Here is a 20,070-nt window from a genome sequence, read left to right on the forward strand (position 1 = left end):
AAGTAATCTGGATAAGGTCATGGCCAAGCGGCAGGCGACAGTGTTGTAATAAACGGCTCTAAATCTGAGTGGGGTCAAGTAATTAGTGGGGTGACAACGGGATTATTAGTATTAGGGCCGATGTTTTTTTGTAATATATGTCAATGACTTGGATAGTGGAATTAGTAGTGTTGTTAGTAAATTTGCGGATGACACGAGAGTATGTAGATTAATTAGGTCAGAATCGCATACCATCGCCTTGCAGGCAGATTTGGATACGATGAACGAATGGACAGACAGATGGCAAATGCAGTTTAATATCAACAAATGCAAAGCACTTAGCGTAAGTAGAAGAAACCCACACAGTAGTTACATAATGAACAACCAAGTTCTGGTAGGTTCAGGGTTAGAAAAAGATTTGAGATTTAAAGTTAGCTCTGAACTCCGTCTAAGAAAGCAATGCAAAGAGGCCAGAAACAAAGCAAATAGTGTATTATGATTAATTTTCAGGAGTGCTAAAAGTAAAACTCCCGAATTAATATTAAAGTTACATTTAGCTCTGGTCAGACTTCATCTAGACTACGCTGTCCTATTCTGGTCACCACATCACAGGAAGAATAAAGGTCTATTAGAATCACTTCAAAGGAGAATGACTAAAAGGATACAGGGGATGAGGAGTATTCCTTACGAAGCGAGATTCAAGCTGTTAAATTTACATTCTTTACAGAGACGTAGGTTAAGAGTGGACCTGATAGAAGTCTTTAAGTGGTATATGGGTTATAACAAGGGGAACATAATGAAAATTCTTAGAATCTGTAACCATGATAGAACAAGAAAAATAGAACATCAAGTTTTCAGGCTTGAGCCTGAAAACTTGATGTTCAAAAATGAAACAGGAAGGAATTGGTTTTCAAATACAGTAGTAGATGATTGGAACGGACTTAGTAATCAAGCTGTTAGTGCTGAAGCATTTGGTAACTGTAAGAGAAAATTACACATTTATAGATGGGGATGATAGGTGGAAATACGTAGGCATATTTCATACAAGTACTGCCACGTGTAGGCCTGATGCCTTCTTGCATATTTACTTATTTCTTATGTTCTTATGTTCTTATTACCGAAAGCGTGTATTTTCAGTGTTTTCAGCTATTCCGTGAAAAATAAAATGCCAAAATGCATGCAAAGCTCCCTAAATGAGGAAAAAAAAATGGACATTACGAGAAACGTGCATTATAAGTGTTTTTGAGATTCTTAGATACTAAAACCCTGAAACTCATGAATAACACTCTTAACTGAGAAACAGAACAACCTTAGCAAATGCCTGTATTTTGAATGTTTTTTTTCACATTCTAGGTTACCAAAACCCCAAATTGCATACGAAACTAGCTTAATGTGGAAAGAAAAAAAAAAGACATTTCCAGAAAAGTGTCTTTTGAGTGTTTTTGACCATGTTAGGCAATAAAGCACTAAAAAGCAGGGCAGTCACATTACATGGGAATAAAACCAACTTTTACCAAGAACTTGCCTTTAAGTGTTTTTGAGCTCCTAACATACCAAAACACTAAAATGCATGCAAAACACCCTTTATGAAGAAACAGAATAACATTACCAAAAACATGTATTTTAAGTGTTTTTGATCATGTTACCTATAAAAACGCTTAAATACATGCAAAGAACCCTATGTTTGGGAAACGAAAGGACATTACGAGAAACGTGTATTATGAATGTTATTAAATTCCTTAAGCACCAAAAAGCTAAAATCCACAAATAACACTCTTTATAGAGAGAAAAAAAAAAGTAATTTTCTTTTTTTTTCTTTTGTTATTCTTCTTCATAGGTACCGAGATGCCAAAATTCTGGCAAAATTCAGGGAAATTATGTGGAAAAAAAAACATTATCAAAAATTTTAATTAATTTAAATTAAATTAAAGTTAATTTTAGCTTTTTTTCGGACAGTTATGTACCAAATTCTAAATTACATGCAAAGCCACCTCTATAGGGAAATTAAACGACTTTACCAGAAACCTGTATTTTGAGTGTTTTTCAGCATGTTAGGCACCAAAACAATAAATAATATGGAAGTCACTCTATATGGGAATCCAAAACAAAATCACTTAACACTTATCTTTTCAGTGTTTTACGTAGAAACACGCTAAAACGGATGCAAACAAACCAATATGAAGAAATAGAATAACATTGCCAAAAAGGTATATTTTGAGTGTTTTTGAGCCTGTTACCTACAAAAAACGCGAAAATGGATGCAAAGGCCTCTATATTGGGAAACAAAAGGACATTACGAGAAACCTGTATAATGAGTGTTTTATAGTTTCACAACAACCACAAGGCAAAAGTTTCTTAGGTACCAAAATGCTGAAACTCATGAATAACACTTGATTGAGATACAGAACAACCTTACCAAATGCGTGTATTTTGAGTGTTTTTCACATTCTTAGTTACCAAAACACGAAATTGCATGCGAAACTAGTTTTATGTGGGGAAAACATTATATTGCCAGAAAATGTTTTTTGAGTGTTTATGAGCGTGTTAGGCAATAAAGTACTTAAAAGAAGGGCAATCACATTACATGTGAATAAAAAAAAATTTTACCAAGAACTTGCCGTTAAATATTTTTGAGCTCCTTACAAACCAAAACGCTAAAACGAATGCAAAAAAATCCTTTATGGAGAATCACAATAACATTACAAAAAACATGTATTTTGAGTGTTTTTGATCATGTTACCTATAAAAACGCCTAAATATATGCAAAGAATCCTATGTTTAGGAAACGAAAGGACATTACGAGAAACGTGTATTATAAGTGTTTTTAAGTTACTTAAATACCAAAAAGCTAAAACCCACAAATAGCACTCTTTATGAAGAAACAAAAAATAAATAAAAATAAAAATAAATAAATGAAATAAAAGAAAATATTTTTTTTTTTTTTTTGTTATTCATCTTCAGAGGTACCGAGATGCCAAAATTTTGTTAAAATTCAGGGAAATTATGTGGATAAAAGAACATTATCGAAAAAGTTAATTTTAGCTTTTTTTTTTTCGGACTGTTATGTACCAAACCCTAAAGTGCATGCAAAGCCATCTATATGGGGAAATTAAACGACTTTACAAACTGTCTTTTGAGTGTTTTTCAGCATGTTAGTCACCAAAACGATAAATAATATGGAAGTCACTCTATATGGGAATCCAAAACAAAATTACTGAAAACGTGTCCTTTCAGTGCTTTACGTAAAAAACGCTAAAACGGATGCAAACAGACCAATATGAAGAAATAGAATAACATTACCAAAGAGGTATATTTTAAGTATTTTTGAGCTTGTGACCAACAAAAAAAAAAAACGTGAAAATGGATGCAAAGCACTCTATATTGGGAAATAAAAAGACATTACGAGAAACGTGTATAATGAGTATTTTATAGTTTCACAAGAACCACGAAGCAAAAAACGCAAAAACTAGTGAATATGGAGAAGTTTCTTAGATACCAAAATGCTGAAACTCCTGAATAACACTCTTAATTAAGAAACAGAATAACATTACTAAATGCGTGTATTTTGAGTGTTTTTCACATTCTTAGTTACTAGAACCCCAAATTGCATGCGAAACTAGCTTTATGTGGGAAAAAAAATGACATTACCAGAAAAGTATCTTTTGAGGGTTTTTTGAGAGAGTTAGGCAATAAAGCACTAAAAAGGAGGGCAATCACATTACATGGGAATAAAACCAACTTTTACCAAGAACTTGCCTTTAAGTGTTTTTTAACTCCTTATATACAAAAACGCATACCAAAATGCTGAAACTCCTGAATAACACTCTAAATTGAGAAACAGAACAACCTTACCAAATGCGTGTATTTTGAGTGTTTTTCACATTCTTAGTTACCAAAACCCCAAATTTTATGTGAAAGTAGCTTTATGTGGGAAAAAAAAATGACATTACCAGAAAAGTGTCTTTTAAGTGTTTTTTTTTTTTTTTAGCATGATAGGCAATAAAGCACTAAAAAGCAGGGCAATCACATTACATGGGAAAAAAACTAACTTTTACTAACAACTAAAAATAAACGTTCTTGTTCTGTTCTGTTTATCTATATAAAATGATTTTCATGCATTTTTTGGGAGTATCTAAAAACCTCAAAAACACTCTTAATACACGTATGTATATATGTATGGTAGTTATTTTTTTTATCCATAAAGGGTGTTTTGCATGTTTTTTTTTTTTTTTTTTTTAGCTTTTTAGTACACAGGTAGTTCAAAGACACTCAAAATACACGTTTTTCGTAATATTTTTTTTGCGTTTTCGTGTCTAGCATGGTCTACAATACTTAAAATATACATTTCTTGTGATCTTCTTTCGTTTCCCCATATAAAGGGATTTAGATTCTTGGCGTTTTTGTACCTAAAAAGGTGAAAAACTCACAAAATACACTATTTTCACAATGATTTGTTTTCCATATAGAGTGCTTTTTATCATTCTTATCGTATTAGTGCTTCAAAAACACTCAAAAGACACGTTTCTGGTGATGTCTAGTTTTCTTTTATAGTTGCTTTGCATGCATTTTGGCGTTTTGGTCCCTAGTAATGTGAAAAACGCTTAAAATACACGTTTTTGGTAATGGTGTTGTGTTTCTCGATAGAGAGTACTATACAAGCGTTTCAGCATTTTTGTACCTAAGAAGCTTAAAAATAGAGAAACATAACAACTTTATCAAAAATATGTATTTTGAGTGTATTTAACATTCTTAGATAGAGAAAAGACAAAATCCGTGCAAAGAATCCTATATGAAGAAATGAAACGAGATCTACAGAAACATGTTTTTTTGTGTGTGTGTGTTTATGGGCGTTTTCAACACCAAAACGATAAAAAGCATATAAAGCACCCTATATGGAAAAAATAAAAATAAAACATATACATTCAGTGTTTTTTTACTTTTTATGTACAAAAAACGCTAAAACACACACAAAAAAAAACATCGAGAAACACTATCACTATCAAAAACGTGTATTTTGAGTGTTTTTCATCTTCTTACGTAGAAAATTCATACAGAAGTAATCTATCATGAAACGAGAAGACATTACGGGAAACTTGTATTATGAATGTTTTCGTTTTAGATATCAATATGGTAAAACGCATGAATAGTATTCTATATCCAAGAAACAGAATATTAAAAAAAAAAAAAAAGGTATTTTCAGTGTGTTTAATGCTGTTAGATACCAAAAGGCGAAAATGCCAGCAAAATCCCCCTAAATGAGAAAAAGAAACGACATTACGGAAAATGTTTCTTTTGAGAGTTTTTCAGCGCGTTAGGCACCAAAACTAAAAAAAAAAGCAAGGAAATCACACTATATTATAAAATAAAACAGAATTAGTAAAAAGGTGTCTTCTTAGTGTTTCTTAACTTCTTACGTAACAAAATGCTACAATTTCACATTGTTAGCTGTGAAAACACCAAAATGCATGCAAAGCCTCTTGTATAGGGAAATGAAGTGACATTACAAGAAACGTATGTTTAGAGTGTTTATGAGAGTGTTAGGCACCAAAACCCTAAAAAGCATGGAAAACACCCTATATGGGAAAACAAAACATTACAAGAAACGTGCCTTTTGAGTGCTTTTAAGCATCTTTATGTGCCAAAACGCTAAAACGCAGGCAAAACACCCTTTATGGAGAAAAACAAGATCATTACCAAAAACGTGTATTTTGAGTGTTTTTTTTAATTATAACGTACAAAAAGACAAAATGCATGAAAAATGTCTTTCATGGGGAAACTAAAGAACACTACGAGAAACGTGTATTATGAGTGATATTGACATTCTGAGGTACCAGAACACTGAAAGACATGCCAAACATCCTTGATGATGAAACGGAACGACATTTCCAGAACTTGTCTTATCAGTGTTTATGACTGCGTTAAGTACTAAAACGTGGGGAAAAAAGCCAAAAAATTATCTTTTTATTATTTTTGAGCTCCTTTACCAAAACCCTAACACTCATAATACAAGTTTCTCGAAATGTCTTTTCGTTTCCTCATTTGAGTTTTTCTAGGTTAAAACACTAAAAAAACACGTGTTTTATTAAATTTGTTCTGTATCTCCATAAGCCGTGTTTCGCATACTTTTTTTAGCGTTTTGGTAAGTAATTAGCTCATAAACACTCAAAAAGAAACGTATTTTGGTAATGTTGTTGTAGTTGTTTTAGTTGTTTTAGTGTTTTTGGAAATATTATTTCGTTTTCCCGTACAGGGATCTTCCTATGCCTTTTTTTTTTTTTTAGCGTTTATGTGCATAACACGCTCATAAATATTCAAAACACACGTTTATGTATGTGTCGTCTCCTTTCCCCATAAAGGGTGATTTGCATTCATTTTGGCGATTTGGTAACTAACAATGTGAAATATAATCAAAACACACGTTCATTGTAATGTTCTTTTTTTTTCCATTTAGAATGCTATTTTTAGTTTTAGTGTTTTTAATATCCAAAAAATCTTAAAAAATACTCATAATACACGTTTCTCGTAATGCCTTTGTTTCCCCATATATGGTATTTTGCATACATTTTGGTGTTTTTCTACGTAATAAGTCCCAAAAACACTCCAAATGCACGTTTTTGGTAAAGTGTTTCTGTGTTTCCATAAAGGCTGTTTTGTATGCGTTGTAACGATATGGTACGTAGGTAGCTCAAAAATACTCATAAATCAAGTGTTTTGTAATGTTTTGTTTTCTCTTACAAGGTGCTTACCATTCATTTAAGCGTTTTGGTGCCTAGAAGACTCATAAACACTCAAAAGACATGTTTCTGGAAATGTCGCTTCTTATCCCCCTTTTACTAGACACGTATTTGCTAATGTTGTTTGGTTTCCCATAGTCGGAGTTTTCCATGATTTTTAGCGTTTTGGTGACTAACACGTTTATGAATACTAAAAATACATGTTTCTTGAAATATCGCTTCGTTTTCGATTTTTCAACATATCCTGATGTTTATATCGTGTGAATTTTACGTTCTTAGCTTCAATAAATAAATTATAATATCCCTTTAAACTTTATCGCTTAATATCTCAAAATAGCGAATTTTCGAAAGTAAAAATTATCGTTGCTATTGCTGTTACATATATGCGGGCTGTTGCAGCTTTTTAAACTATGAAAGACGAACAATATGTGCTACCCAAAATTTATTTTTTTTTTTTTTTTGTAGTTGATTTTCATTTTTGAGAAATATTTGAATGTCAAAATATATCATTTTTATATTTTGCGTAGAAATATATATATTTTTTTTTTACCCTTTTACAAGAAAAAAATATAGAAAAAAATGTCCTATCCTTCCTGATTAAAATGCATTTTTAAGGAAAAAAATGGTCATTAAATAAATAAGAAGATACGAGTTCAATATAGGCAATTTAACATAGGATTCGTGATTCTACATATCCCCACTCCATAAATACTCAAAAGACACGATTCTAGAAATTTTTATGTTCCCTCTATATGGTGATTTGCATGCATTTTGGCGTTTTTGTACCTAACAATATGAAATATACTCAAAATACAATATTGTTTTGTTTCTAAATTTAGAGTGCTATTGAGGCGCTTTTTCGTTTTGGTACCTAAGAAGCTCAAAAACACTCCTAATACACATTTCTCGTAATGCCTTTTCGTTTCTCCATAAATGGTACTTTTACATGCATTTCGGCGTTTTTATACGTAACAAGCTCAGAAAAACGTTCTTGGTAATGTTCTTCTGTTTCTTCATTTTTTTTTTTTTATGCATTTCAGCATTTTATTACGTAACTAGCTCAAAAACACCTGTTGTTTTGTTTTCCCATTTATGGCGGTTTCCCTTTTTTTTTTTTTTAGCGTTTTGGTACCTAACACGCTCATAAGCACCAAAAAGATGTGATTCTTGAAATATCGTTTATTTTCCCCATAGTGGGTGCTTTGTCGTGAAATACACGCAAAATCCTTGTTTTTGGTAATGTTATTTTCTTTCTATATAAAAAAAAATAATATTCGTGCATTTTTATCGTTTTGTTACCTAAAAAAAAAACACTCATAATACACGTTTGTCGTAATATCCTTTCGTTTCCCAATATAGGATGCAATACATGCATTTTGGCAATTCCTTACCTAACAAGGTGAAAACATTCAAAAAAATAAATGCATAAAGCTCAAAAACAATAAAAAAAAAATACTTGTTTTTGGTAAACATATTCTCTTTCTTTTCGTAACGGGTGTTTTGTATGAGTTTTAATGTTTCAGTACGTAAGTACTAAAGATGTTTTGATTTTTTTTCTACATATACGAGTTCTCCATACTTTCTTAGCTAAAGGAAATTACGTGAAATGTATATTATGGGTGTTTTCTTAGCTTATGTATGAAAACGTCAAAACGCATTAATAACACTATATATGGAGAAACAGAATAACATTACCTAAAATGTATAGTCTTAGTGTTTTTCGCATTTATAAGTACCAAAACGCTACAATGCATGCAAAGCCATTTATGAAGGGAAAGGAAACGACACAATCAGAAACGTAAATTATGGGTTTTTTTTGGGCGTGGTGGGCATCAAAACGCTAAAAAAAAAAATATATATATATATATATATATATATATATATATATATATATATATATATATATATATATATATATATATATATATATATATATATATATATATATATATATATATATATATATATATATATATATATATATATATATATATATATATATATATATATATATATATATATATATATATATATATATACATTGAAAGCACCTTATTTGGCAAAAAAAAAGTCTTTAGTTTTTTTTTACTTTCTTACGTACCTAAACGCTAAACCGTGTGCCTTTAAAAAGAAATGGAATAATATAACAAAAAACGTGTTTGTAATTGTTTTTGAGCTTGTTTAGTATAAAAATGCTAAAATCCATGCAAATCACTCTACATGATAAAGGAAAGAAATCGTGTAAACCTAGAATGTGTTTTTTGTGTGTTTTTTTTTTTTTTAACATTGTTAGGTACAAAAACACTAATATGGATGCAAAGACTGGCATATGGTTAAACGAAAAGACAAGAGAAAATTGTGTCTTTTGAGTGTTTTTATTTTTTTATGTAAAAAAATTAAATTCAATAAAAAAAATACACTAAAAAGCATGAAAGCCCATATATTGGAATATATATATCAAGAGCTCTTCTCTTATCATATAGCTCTTTTTTTGGATTTTTATGTACCAAACTCTAAAGTGCATGCCACCTATATAAGGAAGTTAAACGACTTTACCAGAAACCTGTCTTTTCAGTGTTTTTCGGCATGTTAGGCACCAAAACGATATGGATGTCAATTGTAATATTTTTTGGTAATATTTCTTTCTATTTCTGGTAATATTTTTTTTCACACAAAGCTAGTTTCGCATGCAATTTGGGGTTTTGGTAAGTAAGAATGTTAAAAAGATTCAAAATACACCCATTTGGTAAAGTTGTTCAATTAAGAGTGTTCTTCATGAATTTCAGCATTTTGGTATCTAAGAAACATCTCCATATACACGAGTTTTTGCGTGTTTTGCCTTGTGGTTCTTGTGAAACTATAAAACACTCATTATACACTTTTCTCGTAATGTCCTTTTCTTTCCCAATATAGAGTGCTTTGCAACTATTTTCGCGTTTTCTGTAGGTAACAAGCTCAAAAACACTCAAAATATAACTTTTTACTAATATTATTTCTTCATATTGGTTGGTTTCCATCCGTTTTAATGTTTTTCTAGGTAAAACACTAAAAAGACACGTTTTCAGTAATTTTGTTTTGGATTCCCATAAAGAGTGACTTCCATATTATTTATCGTTTTGGTACCTAACTTGCTGAAAAAAAACTCAAAAGACAGGTATCTGGTAAAGTCGTTTAATTTCCTCATGTAGGTGGCACTGCATACACTTTAGGGTTTGGTACATAACAGTCCGAAAAAAGCTAAAATTAACTTTTTTCATAATATTATTTTTTCACATAATTTCCCTGAATTTTACAAGAATTTTGGCATCTCAGTACCTATGAAGATAAATAACAAAAAAAAAAAAATCTTAAATTTAATTAATTTATTTATTTTCTCTATAAAGAGTGTTATTTGTGGGTTTTAACTCTTCTCGTACTCATGGAACTTAAAAACACTCATAATACACGTTTCTCGTAATGTCGTTTCGTTTCCCAAACATAGGGTTCTTTGCATGTATTTAAGCGTTTTTATACGTAAGAGATCAAAAACACTGAAAATTAATGTTTTTCGTAATGTTATTTTGTTTCTCAATAAAGGGTGTTTTGCATGCATTTTAGCGTTTTAGTATGTAAGGAGCTGAAAAACACTTAAAGACAAGTTCTTGGTAAATGTTGGTTTTATTCCCATGTAATGTCATTGCCCTGCTTTTTTGTGCTTTATTGCCTAACACACTCAAAAACACTCAAAAGACACTTTTTCTGGTAATGTCATTTATTTCCAACATAAAGCTAGTTTCGCATGTAATTTCGGGTTTTGGTAACTAAGAATGTGAAAACACTCAAAATACACGCATTTGGTAAGGTTGTTCTGTTTCTCAATTAAGAGTGTTATTCATGAATTTCAGCATTTTGGTATCTAAGAAAAATCTCCATATACACGAGTTTTTGCGTTTTTTGCCTTATGGTTCTTGAAAACTATTAAAACACTCATTATACAATTTTCTTGTAATATCCTTTTGTTTCCCAATATAGACTGCTTTGCATTCATTTTTGTGTTTTTTGTAGGTAACAAGCTCAAAAACACTCAACTTTTTTGTAATGTTATTCTATTTCTTCATATTGGTTGGTTTGCATCCGTTTTAGCGTTCTACGCTAAAACTGAAAAGACACGTTTTCAGTAATATTGTTGAAATTGCTGAAAACACCCAAAGACACGTTTCTTGTAAAGTCGTGTAATTTCCCCATATAGGTGGCTTTGCATGCACTTCCGGGTTTCGTACATAACTCCGGAAAAAGCTAAAATTATTTTTTTTATGTTTTTTTCACATAATTTCCATGAATTTTCTTAGAATTTCTCGGTACCTATGAAGATGAATAACAAAGAAATTTTTTATTTTTTTTTTTTTTTTTTTTTTTTTTTTCTCTATAAAGAGTGTTATTTGTGGGTTTTAGATTTTTGGTACTTAAGGAACTTAAAAATACTCATAATACACGATTTTCGTAATGTCCTTTCCTTTCACAAACATAGCGTTCTTTGCATGTATTTAAGCGATTTTATAGGTAACATGATCAAAAACACTCAAAATACATGTTTTTGGTAATGTTATTCTGTTTCTCTATGAAGTTTCTTTTGCATGCGTTTAGCGTTTTGGTATGTAAGGAGTTAAAAACACTTTAGGGCAAGTTCTTCGTAAAATTTTGTTTTATTCCAGTGTAATGTGATTGTTCTGCTTTTTAGTGTTTTGTTGCATATAACGCTCAAAAACACTCAAAAGACACTTTTCTGGTAATGTCATTTTTTTCCCACATAAAGCTAGTTTCGCATGTAATTTGGGATTTTCGTAACTAAGAATGTGAAAAACACTCAAAATACACACATTTGGTAAGGTAGTTCTGTTTTTTCAATTAAAAGTGTTATTCATGAGTTTTAGCGTTTTGGTATATAAGAAACTTTTCTATATACACGAGTTTTTGCGTTTTTTGCCTTGTGGTTCTTGTGAAACTATAAAACACTCATTATACACGTTTCTCGTAATGTCCTTTTGCTTCCCAATATAGAGTGCTTTCCATCCATTTGCGCGTTTTTTGTAGGTAAAAAGCTCAAAAACACTTTTTGTTAATATTTCTTCTATTCTATTTCTTCATATTTGTTGGTTTGCATCCGTTTTAGGGTTTTTCTACGTAAAACACTGAAAAGACACGTTTTCAGTAATTTTGTTTTGGATTCACATATTGACTGACTTCCATATTATTTATCGTTTTGGTGCCTAACATGCTGAAAAAAACTGAAAAGACAGGTTTCTGGTAAAGTCGTTTAACTTCCTTATATAGGTGGCATGCACTTTAGAGTTTGGTACATAAAAATCCGAAAAAAGAGCTATAATTAACTTTTTTGATAATGTTCTTTTTTCCACATAAATTCCCTGAATTTTGGCACAATTTTGGCATCTTGGTACCTTTGAAAATCAATATAAAAAAAAACTATTTTTTTATTTATTCATTTTTTTCTCTATAAAGAGTGTTATTTGTGGGTTTTAACGTTTTGGTACCTAAGGAACACTTAAAAACACTTAAAAACACTTAAAAACACATGTTTTTAGTAATGTTATTCTGCTTCTCCATAAAGGAGTTTTTTGCATGCGTTTTAGCGTTTTGGTTTGTAAGGAGGTCAAAAACACTTCAAGGCAAGTTCTTGGTAAAAGTTGATTTTATTCCCATGTAATGTGATTGCCCTGTTTTTTTGTGTGTGTGATTTATTGCGTAACACGCTCAAAAACACTCAAAAGACACTTCTAGTAATGTCATTCTTTTTCCAACATAGTTTCGCGTGCTATTTGGGGTTTTGCAAAGAATGTGAAAAACACTCAAAATATACGCATTTGGTAAGGTTGTTCTGTTTCTCAATTAATATTGTTATTCAGGAGTTTCAGCATTTTTGAATCTAAGAAACTTCTTTATATACACGAGTTTTTGCGTTTTTTGCCTTTTGGTTCTTGTGAACCACAAGTTCTTTTGCTCAAAAATAATAAGACACTCATTATACACGTTTCTCGTAATGTCTTTTTGTTTCCCAATAGGGAGTGCTTTGCATCCATTTTCGCGTTTTTTGTAGGTAACAAGCTCAAAAACACTCAAAATGTACCTTTTTGGTAATGTTATTTTATTTCTTCTTATTGGTTGGTTTGCATCCGTTTTAGCGTTTTTCTACGTAAAACACCGAAAAGACACTTTCAGTAATTTTGTTTTAGATTCCCATATAGAGTGACTTGCATGTTATTTACCGTTAGGGTGCCTAACAAGCTGAAAAACACTCATAAGACAGTTATCTGGCAAAGACGTTTAATTTCCCCATATAGGTGGCTTTGCATGCACTTTAGTGTTTGGTACATAACAGTACGAAAAAAAAAAGCTAAAATTAACTTTTTTGATAATTGACTCATAATTTCCTGAATTTTGCCCAAATTTTGGCATCTCGGTACCTGTGAAGATGAAAAAGAAAGAAAAAAATATCGTATTTTTTTTTTTTTTTTTCTCAATAAAGAGTGTTATTTGTGGCTTTTAGCTTTTTGGTAAATAATGATCTTAAAAACACTGATAATACACGTTTCTCGTCATATCCTTTCCTTTCCAAAAAATAGGGTTCTTTGCATGTATTTAAGCATTTTTATTGGTAACATGATCAAAAACAATCAAAATATATGTTTTTGGTAATGTTATTCTCTTTCTCCATAAAGTGTGTTTTGCATGCGTTTTAGCGTTTTGGTATATAAGGAGCTCAAAACACTTAAAGGCAAGTTCTTGGTAAAAATTTATTTTATTTCCATGTAAAGTGATTCCCCTGCTTTATAGTGCTTTATTGCCTATCACGCTCAAAAACACTCAAAAGACACTTTTCTGGTAATATCATTTTTTTCCACATAAAGCTGGTTTCACATGCAATTTGGGATTTTGCTAACTAAGAATGTGAAAAGCACTCAAAATACACGCATTTAGTAATGTTGTTCTGTTTCTCAATTAAGAGTGTTATTCATGAGTTTCAGCATTTTGGTATCTAGGAAACTTCTCCATATACACGAGTTTTTGCGTTTTTTGCCTTTTGGTTCTTTTGAACTATAAAACATTCATTATACACTTTTCTCGCAATGTCCCTTTGTTTCCCAATATAGAGTGCTTTGTATCAATTTTCGCATTTTTTTTTTTTTTTTGTAGGTAACAAGCTCAAAAACACTCAAAATATACCTTTTTCGTAATGTTTTTCTACTTCTTGATATTAGTTGGTTTCCATCCGTTTTAGCGTTTTTCTACGTAAAAAACTGAGAAGACACGTTTTCAGTAATTTTGTTTTGGTTTGCCATATAGAGTGAGTTCTTTATTATTTATCGTTTTGGTGCCTAACATGCTGAAAAACACTCAAAACACAGATTTCTGGTAAGGTCGTATAATTTCTTCATATGGGAGGCTTTGCATGCACTTTAGTGTTTGGTACATAACAGTCCGAAAAAAAGCTAATATCAACTTTTTTTATATAAATCTCTTATCATATAATTGCCCTAATTTTTCCCAGAATTTTGGCATCTCGGTACCTATAAAGGGGAATAACAAAAAAAAAAAAAAAAAAGAAAATCTTTTTTTTATTTTTTTTATTTATTTTTTTTTTTTTTCTAAATAACGAGTGTTATTTGTGGGTTTTAGCTTTTTGGTAGTTAAGGAACTTAAAAACACTCATAATACACGTTTCTCGTAATGTCCTTACGTTTCCCAAACATAAGGTTCTTTGCATGTATTTAAGCGTTTTTATAGATAACATTATCAAAAACACTCAAAATACATGTTTTTCGTAATGCTATTCTGTTTCTCCATAAAGTTTGTTTTCCATGCGTTTTAGCGGTTTGGTATGTATGGAGCTCAAAAACACATATTTCCAAGTTCTTGGTAAAAGTTGGTTTTATTCCCATGTAAGTGATTGGCCCTGCTTTTTAGTACTTCATTGCCTAACACGCTCAAAAACAATTAAAAGACACTTCTGATAATGTCATTTTTTTCCCTCATAAAGCTAGTTTCTTATGCTATTTTGGGTATTGCTAACTAGGAATATGAAAAACACTCAAAATACAGGCATTTGTTAAGGTTGTTCTGTTTCTCAATTAAGATTGTTATTCATGAGTTTCAGCATTTTGGTATCTAAGAAGCTTCTTTATATACACGAGTTTTTGCGTTTTTCTACATAAAACACTTAGAAGATACATTTTCAGTAATTTTCTTTTGGATTCCCATATAGAGTGAGCTCCTTATTATTTATCGTTTTGGTGCCTAACATGCTGAAAAACACTCAAAAGACAGATTTCTGGTAAGGTCGTTTAATTTCCTTATATATATAGGAGGCGTTGCATGCAGCTTAGGGTTTGGTACATAACAGTCCGAAAAAAAGCTAAAATCAACTTTTTTTATTATATTCTCTTATCATATAATTACCTTGAATTTTCCCAGAATTTTGGCATTTCGGTACCTATGAAGATGAATAAAAAAAAAATCCTATTTTTTTATTTATTTATTTATTTATTTTTCTAAATAAAGAGTGGATTTTAGGTTTTTGGTACTTAAACTTAAAAACACTCATAATATACGTTTCTCGTAATGTCCTTTTGTGTCCCAAACATAAGGTTCTTTGCATGTATTTAAGCGTTTTTATAGATAACATGATCAAAAATACTCAAAATACATGTTTTGTGTAATTTTATTCTGTTTCACCATAAAGTGTATTTTGCATGCGTTTTAGTGTTTTGGTATGTAAGGAGCTCAAAAAGACTTAAAGGCAAGTTCTTATTAAAAATTGGTTTTATTCAAACTTTATTCAAATTTATTCAATTATTTTTAGTGCTTTATTGCCTATCAGGCTCAAAAACACTTAAAAGACTTTTATTCTGGTTATGTCATTTTTTTCTCACATAAAGCTGGTTTCGCATGCAATTTTGGGTTTTGGTAACTAAGAATGTGAAAAGCTCTCAAAATACACGCATTTAGTAAGATTGTTCTGTTTCTCAATTAGGAATGTTATTCATGAGTTTCAGCATTTTGGTATCTAGGAAACTTCTCCATATCCACAAGTTTTTGCGTTTTTTGCCTTGTGGTTCTTTTGAACTATAAAACACTCATTATACTTTTTCTTGCAATGTCCTTTTATTTCCTAATATAGAGTGCTTTGCATCAATTTTCGCGTTTTTTCTAGGTAACAAGCTCAAAAACACTCAAAATATACCTTTTTGGTAATTTTTTTTTTATTTTTTTTTAAATTGGTTGGTTTGCATCCGTTTTAGCGTTTTTCTACGTAAAACACTGAGAAGACACGTTTTCAGTAGTTTTGTTTGGATTCCCATATAGAGTGACTTCTTTATTTATTTATCGTTTTGGTGCCTAACATTCTGAAAAACACTCAAAAGACAGATTTCTTTTAAGGTCGTTTAATTTCCTCATATAGGAGGCTTTGCATGCACTTTAGGGTTTGGTATATAACAGTCCGAAAAAAAAGCTAAAATTTACTTTTTTGATAATTTTCTTTTATCATATAATAGCCCGGAATTTTCCCAGAATTTTGGCATCTCGGTACCTATGAAGATGAATAACAAAAAATAAAAAATCCTATTTTTTTATTTTTATTTATTTATTTTTTTTTTTTTCTAAATATTGAGTGTTATTTATGGGTTTTAGCTTTTTGGTACTTAAGGAAGTAAAAAACACTCATAATACATATTTCTCGTAATGTCCTTTCGTTTCCCAAACATAAGGTTCTTTGCATGTATTTAAGCGTTTTTATAGAGAACATGATCAAAAACACTCAAAATACATATTTTTGGTAATGTTATTCTGTTTCTCCATAAAAGGTGTTTTGCATGCGTTTTAGCGTTTTGGTATGTAATGAGCTCAAAAACACCTAAAGGCAAGTTCTTGGTAAAAGTTGGCTTTATTCACATGTAATGTGATTGCCCTGCTTTTTAGTGGTTTATTGCCTAACACGCTCAAAAACACTCGAAAGACATTTTCTGGTAATATTATTTTTTTCCCACATAAAGCTAGTTTCGCATGGTATTTGGGGTTTTGGTAACTAAGAATGTGAAAAACACTCAAAATACAGGCATTTAGTAAGGTTGTTCTGTTTCTTAATTAAAAGTGTTATTCATAAGATTCAGCATTTTGGTATGTTAGAAACTTCTTTATGTACACAAGCTTTTGAGTTTTTTGCCTTGTGGTTCTTGTGAAACTATAAAACACTCATTATACACGTTTCTCGTAATATCCTTTTCTTTCCTCCATTTTCATCCATTTTCGCATTTTTTTGTAGGTGACAAGCTCAAAAACACATCAAAATATATCTTTTTGGTAATGTTATTCTATTTCTTCATATTGGTTTGTTTGCATGCGTTTTAGCATTTTTCTACGTAAATCACTGAAAAGACACGTTTTCAGTAATATTGTTGAAATTGCTGAAAAAAACACTCAAAAGACAGGTTTCTGGTAAAGTCGAGTAATTTATCCATATAGGTGGCTTTGTATGCACTTCAGGGTTTGGTACATAACTCCGGAAAAAAGCTAAAATTATTTTTTATAATGAATTTTTTTACAAAATTTCCCTGAGTTTTTCCAGAATTTTGGTACCTATGAAGATGAATAACAATTTTTTTTTTTTCTCTATAAAGTGTTATTTGTGTGTTTTAGCTTAAAAACACTCATAATACACGATTTTCTTAATGTCCTATTCTTATACAAACATAGGGTTCTTTACATGTATTTAAGCGTTTTTATAAGTAACATGATCAAAAACACTCAAAATACATATTTTTGGTAGTTATTCTGTTTCTTCATAAAGGGTGTTTTACATGCGTTTTAGCGTTTTGGTATGTAAGGAGTTAAAAAAACACTTAAAGGCAAGTTCTTCGTAAAAGTTAGTTTTATTCCCAAGTTATGTGATTTTTCTGCTTTTTAGTGCTTTGTTGCATATCACGCTCAAAAACACTTAAAAGACATTTTTCTGTTAATGTCATTTAAGTGTTTTTATTGGTAACATGATCAAAAACACTATAAATACATGTTTTTGGTAATGTTATTCTGTTTCACCATAAAGTGTATTTTGCATGTGTTTTAGTGTTTTGGTATATAAGGAGCTCAAAAAGACTTAAAGGCAAGTTCTTATTAAAAATTGGTTTTATTCCAATGTAATGTGATTGCCCTCCTTTTTAGTGCTTTATTGCCTAACACGCTCAAAAACACTCAAAAGACATTTTTCTGGTAATGTCTTTTTTTCCCACATAAAGCTGGTTTCGCATGCAATTTGGGGTTTTGGTAACTAAGAATGTGAAAAGCACTCAAAATACACACATTTAGTAAGATTGTTCTGTTTCTCAATTAAGAGTGTTGTTCATGAGTTTCAGCATTTTGGTATCTACGAAACTTCTTCATATACACTAGTTTTTGCATTTTTTGCCTTGTGGTTCTTTTGAACTATAAAACACTCATTATACACTTTTCATGCAATGTCCTTTTCTTTCCCATTATAGAGTACTTTGCATAAATTTTCGTGTTTTTTATAGGTAACAAGCTCAAAAACACTCAAAATATATCTTTTTGGTAATGTTTTTCTTTTTCTTTATATTGGTTTGTTTGCATCCGTTTTAGTGTTTTTTTTTTCTACGTAAAACACTGAGAAGACACGTTTTCAGTAATTTTGTTTAGAATTCCCATAAAGAGTGATTTTTTATTATTTATTGTTTTTTTTGCCTAACATGCTGAACAACACTCAAAAGAGAGATTTCTGATAAGGTCGTTTAATTTCCTCATATAGGAGGCTTTGCATGCACTTTAGGGTTTGGTACATAACAGTCCGAAAAAAAAAGCTAAAATTAATTTTTTTGATAATATTCTTTTATCATATAATTGCCCTGAATTTTCCCAGAATTTTGGCATCTCGGTTCCTATGAAAAATAAAAAATCCTATTTCTTTATTTTTTATTTATTTATTTATTTTTTCTCAATAAAGAGTGTTATTTGTGGGATTTACCTTTTTGGTACTTAAGGAACTTAAAAACACTCATAATACACGTTTCTCGTAATGTCCTTTCGTTTCCCAAACATAAGGTTCTTTGCATGTATTTAAGCGTTTTTATAGATAACATGATCAAAAACACTCAAAATACAAGATTTTGGTAATGTTATTCTGTTTCTCCATTAAGTGTGTTTTGCATGCGTTTTAGCAGTTTTGTATATAAGGAGCTCAAAAACATTTAAAGGCAAGTTCTTGGTAAAAAATGGTTTTATTCCAATGTAATGTGATTGTCCTGCTTTTGAGTGCTTTATTACCTATCACGTTGAAAAACACTCAAAAGACACTTTTCTGGTAAAGTCATTTTTTTTTTTCCACAAAGCTATTTTCGCATGTAATTTGGGGTTTTTGGTAACTAAGAATGTGAAAAGCACTCAAAATACACGCATTTAGTAAGGTTGTTCTGTTTCTCAATTAAGAGTGTTATTCAAGAGTTTCAGCATTTTGGTATCTAAGAAATCTCTTCCTATACACGAGTTTTTGCGTTGTTTGCTTTGTGGTTCTTTTGAACTATAAAACACTCATTATACACTTTTCTTGCAATGTCCTTTTGTTTCCCAATATAGAGTGCTTTGCATCAATTTTCGCGTTTTTGTAGGTAAAAAGCTCAAAAACACTCAAAATATACCTTTTTGGTAACGTTTTTCTATTTCTTGATATTGGTTGATTTGCATCCGTTTTAACGTTTTTCTACGTAAAACACTGAGAAGACACGTTTTCAGTAACTTTGTTTTGGATTCCCATATAGAGTGAGTTCCTTATTATTTATCGTTTTGGTGCTTAACATGCTTTAAACACTTTAAACACTTTAAATACTTTATTATGTTTGTCTGTAATACATATATAAGCTTAAGGTACAATTAATTGAAAGACAAACAGCCCCTTATGAAGCACAAGCTTTTTGGGCACACTTAATATCTACTTAATACTGAAATGTAAAACAACACTAAACTAAAAATCTAATTGAAGAAAATGTAAAAAAAAAAAGTTAATAGCAATAACAAAAGATTTAGGGATAAATGGCTTTGCAAGAACAGGAAGGAAAGGAGAAAAATCATAATTATACATGAGAAATAGAGAAAATTGAAGTGGAATCTGATTATAAACAAGCAAATATTAGTTTTGAGAATAATTAAACAAACAGAAATAAATATGTATATATACTAGAGGTTATAAACTATTTTAGTTACAGAGGATATGAACTATTTGGTTACAATACCAAGAAACAAAATAATTGATATTGATAAAAATTGATTGAAGTACAAGATGTGTCAGTATTGAGACAAT

Source organism: Scylla paramamosain, chromosome 41 (assembly GCF_035594125.1).
Source record: "Scylla paramamosain isolate STU-SP2022 chromosome 41, ASM3559412v1, whole genome shotgun sequence".
Lineage (NCBI taxonomy): Eukaryota > Metazoa > Arthropoda > Malacostraca > Decapoda > Portunidae > Scylla > Scylla paramamosain.